Source organism: Marmota marmota, unplaced genomic scaffold (genome assembly GCF_001458135.2).
Source record: "Marmota marmota marmota unplaced genomic scaffold, marMar, whole genome shotgun sequence".
NCBI classification, from domain to species: Eukaryota; Metazoa; Chordata; class Mammalia; order Rodentia; family Sciuridae; genus Marmota; species Marmota marmota.
The window spans coordinates 579,475-586,186 of NW_026000140.1; the positions used below are offsets into that span (position 1 = coordinate 579,475).

Here is a 6,712-nt window from a genome sequence, read left to right on the forward strand (position 1 = left end):
CATTTCTATTCTAGAATCTTAAACTATACTACAGAGCAAGTAGTAAAAACAGCATGGTACTGGCACCAAAACAGACCTATAGACCAATGGTACAGAATAGAAGACACAGAGACTAACCCACATACCTACAGTTATCTTATATTGGACAACGGCGCCAGAAACGTACATTGGAGAAAAGATAGTCTCTTCAACAAACCGTGCCGGGAAAACTGGAAATCCACATGTAAGAAAATGAAATTAAACCTCTATCTCTCACCATGCACAAAATTCAACTCAAAGTGGTTCAAGAACCTAGGAATTAGACCAGAGACCTTCCACCTAATAGAAGAAAAAGTAGGCCCAAATCTCCATCATGTCAGATTAGGCCCCAACTTTCTTAATAAGACTAAGAACTACTAATTAGTGCAAGAATTAAAACCAAGGATCAATAAATGGGATAGATTCAAACTAAAAAGCTTCTTCTAAGCAAAAGAAAGAATCAGTGAGGTGAATAGAGAGTGTACAGAATGGGAGCAAATCCTTACCACAAGCACATTAGATAGAGCACTAATCTCTAAGATATATAAAGCACTCAAAAACCTAAACACTTAAAAAAAACACACACACACACAAAAAAAAAATCAATCAACGGGCCAAGGAACTGAAGAGACACTTCTCAGAAGAGAATATACAATCAATCAACAAACATATGAAAAAATGTTCATCATCACTAGCAATTAGAGAAATGCAAATCAAAACCAATCTAAGATTTCATCTCACTCCAGTCAGAATGACAGCTATCAAGAATACAAACAACAGTAATTGCTGTTTACCATTATATATATAACATAGGAATGTTGCAAAAGTAGCTTTCAATTTTTCATTTTCCAGCCTTTGTGTTATTTTTATCATACATTTTATTCTACATATTGAAGCCCACAGAAAACATTAATTTTTTAAACAAAGTCAAATTTTAAAAAGTTTCATACATATATAATTTATATTTCATCCACATATATATCATTTCTAATTTGCTTTCTTTGAGTAGATTCGGATTTCATTTCCTTTCTGCATGAAAGAATTCCATTAATTTTATGTCATGCAATACAAAATTAAAAGATATTCTTTCAGTCTTTGTGATTCTTAAAAGTTATTTTTTCTTTATTTTAAAAATACTTTTTCATTGGTTATAAAATGTTTGACATTATTTTTCTTTCAGTTCTTGATTTTTCTTTTTAAAATTAACATTAATTGTACATATTAATGAGGTTCGATGTAAAATTTCAACAAATATATACATTATGCATACTATTCAAGTCAGATGCTAATTAGCATTTCTTTCTTATAATTTCTTAAATTTTGGAGTCCTCAAACCCCTTTCTTCTACAACTTCATAAAATACATAATAGATTATTGTGAACACTAGTAATTCCACTGGTTCTAGAATATGAGAACTTATTCCTTCTAACTGTTTTTGCTACTCATTATCCAACCTCCCTTTATGCCTCCATTACCACTGCACTTTAGTAATTATTATTCTACTTTCAGGTTGACTATTTTTTTTTAGCTTCTACATTTAAGAGAAAGCATTATTTATCTTTCTGTGTATGACTTATTTCACTTAACCTAAGATTTCCAGTACCATCTATTTTGCTGCAACTGGCAGGATTTCATTCTTTATGGATTAAAAAAAAACACATTGGTACATACACCAAATTTCTTTCTCCATTTATCCATTGATGGTTGACAACTTTGAATCTATAGCTTAGCTATTATGAATAGTGTCACAATAATCAAGGGTGTGCAGCTATCTCTTGGGTATGCTGGCTTTATTTCCTTTGAATATATTGGATATATGCACAGAAGTGAGAAAGCTGGAAATATTTTTTTTGAGGAATTTTCATACTGTTCTCCATAGCTGTACTAATTTATATTCTCATCAATGGTGTATGGAGCTGCCTGTTTTCCACATTTTCACTAACACTTGTTTGTTTTGTTTCTTTGATAATAGCCATTCTAATTGAGGTGAGGTGGTAGTTTTGATTTGCATTTCCCTGGTGGCTAATGATATTGATCATTTTTTCATATACTTGTTTGCCCTTTTATTTTGTTTTGTTTTGGGAAGTGTCTATTAAGACCATTTGATCAAGTTTTAATTGAATTACTTGTTCCTTGTGGACATTTTTTAAGATCCTAAAGTATTCCAGATAATAATCCTTCATCAGACAAATACCTGGCAAATATTTTCTCCCATTCTTCAGGTTGTCTCTTTACTCTGTCAATTATTTACTTTGCTATGCAGAGCTTCTTAGTTTGATATAATTCTTTTTTAAATTTAATTTTTGCTTTTGTTTCTTGTGCTTTGGGGATGGTATATAAAATCATTGCCTATAAAGATATTTTAAAGTTTTTTTTTTCCCTAGTTTTCTTCTAGCAATTTCATAGTTCCAGATCTTACAGTTAAGTTTTTGGTCCATTTTCAGTGATTTGATACACAGTGAGAGGGATCAACATAATGACCTTTCTCATATCTTCTAAAGATGGATATCAAACACCATTTTTTTAAGAGGCTGACCTTTCTCCATTTTTTAGTACCTATTTCTCCACTGTCTTCTAATATTTTTATAATATCAAATCAGCTATCATTCACATACTTATTATTCTGTACAAAACCATCTTTATTTTTCCTCTGGCTACTTGTAAATGTTCTCTTTATCACTGCTCATAAGCAATTTGTTTATGATGTACTTAGTTTTATTCATGTTCTTGTACTTATCTAGTTTTCCTAATATTAGAATTTTTTTAAGTTTTTTAACCCTTCTTCTTCACCTTCAGTAAAATTACATATGTTGTCTATTTGAGATTGTCCCACATACGTCGCACACTGAATTGTCAGTGAAGCATTGTTTAGTTTTGTTTCATTCTTATTGTTGTTTTGATAGGTTTAATGCTATATTTTCAAGTTCCCTAATCTTCTTTTCCTCATTATCTAGTATGATGTTAATTCAATCCAGTGATTTTATATTTTCAAATATAATATTCATTTTATGTTTTTATATTTTCAAATATAATATTCATTTTCCCTATTTAAACACAATATAATTATTAAGATGAATATTTTAATACCCTGTTTACAAATTATATCATTAGTCTATTTATGTTAATTGACTATGGTTTCATTATAAATCATATTTTCATTTTTGTTCCATGCCTAGTAATTTTTTTAATTATGTAGAAGGCATTGAGATTTTGTCTTTTTGGGGTCCTGGACTTTTTTACTTAATTTAAATGTTATTGATTTGTTCTATGGATCATAATGAAGTTACTTTTGAATACTTTTTGCATTTTAGAGACTTTTAATGTTTAGGCAATCAGGAGTAGAGAGCCTTTTCACTTAGAACTAAACTTAACCTACTACCAAAGCAAAACTTTTCCAAGTACTCCGACAATGCTGAGTGTATTCCACCTGCATGCCACTCTCTATGTCAGAACAGTCTTTCCAAGTCCTCTTTCAGCTTCAGAAATTATACAGCCAACTGCTTTCTAATATTCTTTCCAAAGCTTCATGGATTTTCTCCACATTTACTTGTGCTAATCAAAACTCTATAGAAGATTATCTCAACCTTGTATAGGTCTCCAGAATTCTTTCTCTGAGTGATTTTCTCCTGTCTGAAATTTACTTTACTTCAATGTTCTGGGTTAACTTTACACACTTGCCTCTACTAATTTCAATTATATCTTCCCAAGAGAATCACCTAGATTACCTAGTCTCTTGATTCTTCAGGGCTTTTTGCTTGTTTGTTTGTTTGGTTTGGTTTGAACTGTATTTTTTTTAAGTTAGAAAATATCAAGGCTTTAAATTTTTTCTCATAAATAAGGTTCTGTTTGTTGGATAAGTGAGACCGATGTTCAAAGTTCTAATGAATAAAGATTTTCCTACTTTGGGTACATACAATAATGCAAAAGAAATGACACAAAATGGGTTGAGGTATATAATGCTTTTTATGTTCACAGAAAAAAAATAAACACATAACCTAAATAAACAAGAATAGAATGGATTTAATTAATCCTGGGAATTCACACAGGGAAAAGGCAATAGGACTTTAAATCAATCAGTAGGGGTACTGTACACAATAATAAGTCCTATAAGGTTGAGTCCCCTGCTCCTTCTTAGCACTCTCACATGTGAGGTACACCAGTACAGAACCCACAGAGCTGGCAGTCAGCAGCATGGACTCTACAGTCCACTGAAATTAAGCAGGCAAAGTCCTAAAAGACCAAATAACCTGGCTGTTCTACATGCAGCAGTTTCATATATGGAACTTGACAACATATTCAGCATGAATCCTCTGCACAGAAATGGCAAAAAGGCTCAAAAGGGTACAATGTGAAGGCAAGGAGTCCTCAAATTTTGTATCTCATGGAGTTGCACATTAAGTTGCCTGGATCTCAAGTTTGAGCAATGCAAAGCCCCAGGCATAGAACCTTATGAGATGTTCTCCACAAATCTTGGGTTGCTCTGTGACTGACCTCCACTTGTCTTCAGAGCTAAAGAGAGGTAAAACCAGGTAGGAGATACCACTCTAAGACTGGGTACGGATGGGGAGCTGACCCAGCAATCAGCTCACAATGTCTGTGTACTTTCTGTACTTGCATTTATCATTGTCTTTGAACTAGCACTGGATCTGCCTTGCAACCTTATTGCTAGAAGCTGAGCACGGAAACTGGACTTCACTGTGCAGAGCAGCATTATGGAAGAGATCACAGAAGTTCCCAAGAACTCAAAAGTCCATAAACATATTTTCAAACATAGCAATCATCTCTGTGGTCACTTTAGAGTACACCACAAAGAAATGTCACAAGAGGCTAGTGAGGGATTGTGAAAACACACCCTATACAATTTCTCTCAACAGCAGTATCAGCAGCAGGTCAATGAGAGATCCTAGATTCAGCTGACTTTGTAGTTTACTTCTTTGCTGGCTGATCTGAGTTTCCAAACTAATACCTCAAGAAGCAATCTGAGGTGAATCTGTGACCTGCAGTGTCACTACAGACTCACTGGTCCACTCAATAAACATGGTTTTCCTCCAGAGGCTTCTTTTTCCACATGTACAGCTGCTGCAGTTGGTCAGAGGACAGGAAGAAGCACATCTTGGCCATTGTGCTACCATCCTGTTATTCCTGGTATCCCAGGTATATCAGCAGCTGGTGTTTCAGGGATTGATGAAAGGATCCTTAAAGGGATTGAACATGATTGTCTTGTCCCTTTGCATCTCAGGGAAAAGAGCCAACACAGTGTCATTCTCATAGCAAAAGCTGCCATGGTCCACACATCAGTGAGCATGACTTCTGGAAGACAGTGATGGTCTTCTTCCTGCACTGACAATATAGCCAGGATGTTTTTCTAAAAGTGCAGCCCTTGTTTACATGAAAGGACCACTTCTTTTACACTGAGTAGGAACATGCCACATAGTCATCAGTGGAAAAGTCAATGGTGTAAAGAGATTAGTACTCTAGAGGGACCATGAATTGAAAGTCTCTGACTCATGGTTGCAATATGCCTCATAGAAAAAAGAGTAAGTCTTCTCTGGGAGGATAGACAGCAGAGCCTGTGATGACACACCATCAGTCATCAGTGAAGAGACAACATTCCCTGTTCAGGTGCTCACCATTGTTAAGGTGCTGAAGGACAAAACAGATCAAAAGAGCCACCCAAGATGACTGCTGGTCATTGTCATTGGACAGGATCCCCTCCCCATCCCACTTATATCCTTACAGTAAGTAGGTCCTCTATCCCTGCAAGTCCTGGCATTTACAGATTTCAATAGATGGCTGACCATAAGAGAAAAGCAATAAAGCAGTGTCCATTGCATAGGAAACAGGAGGCTTTTCAACGTTAACAATTGTGAAGTTGGAGAAGACTCTGGTGTACACGCACCTGGTGCCAGTGGTTACCTACCTTCCTGAACTGATCCTTCATCATTCCAAGCAGTGAATGACATTTTGGTTTTGGAGTTCTCAAATGTTTTATTGGAAACATGATGATCTGTTTTCACATCTCTTTCAGGTTCAGCTAGTGGGTGGAAGGCAAGGGACACCCCACCTTGCTCTGTGTCCTCCTCCTCCCACCTCCTCATTACTCTCTTTAGGCCCCATATTCCTCAGCAGCCATGTGTAAATTCTTTCCAGATAATAAGCTTAAATATCATTGTATTCATTTTGTTTTTTCCCTTTCTCCCAGTGATCACTCTTCTGCATTTCTTGCTTAGTAATATCTGAATATTTTCTTATCATATATTTTGTTATTCTTGTAATTCTTTAAAGTAACAGGGAAAATCCATTTTTCATATGCTATCAGGACTGAAGCTAAAATCCAGAGTAAATGGATTTTTAAGTCCGCATACTTCTTCTAAAAGTCCTCTATTATCTTATCCATTTGCTACTCTGACTTCAGGTCCACAAAATTTCTCACTCTACCTACAATGTCCTGTTTTGTATTTTTAAAAAATATTCCATACATGTTCTCATTACAGGTTCTCCAATGCCCTCTATCTGCCTATTTCTTTTCTCATTTCCTTTATTTTTTTTTTTTTTTTTGCTCTTTTGCTCAAGGAGGGGTTTCTGGCCATAATCTATTGTTGACTCTCTATCCTTACCAAGACTTTCTATCCCCCTTTTCCAATTTGGTTTTCTCCTTAGTGCTTATCACTAGCTACATATATAACTTGTCATC

At 34.9% G+C, this 6,712-nt stretch overlaps 1 pseudogene; it reads right to left on the bottom strand.

The window, feature by feature from the left end:
- Window positions 1-4,274: 4,274 nt before the first annotated feature.
- LOC107158755 lies at window positions 4,275-6,116 on the bottom strand (annotated as a pseudogene).
- Between the last annotated feature and the right edge of the window lie 596 nt (window positions 6,117-6,712).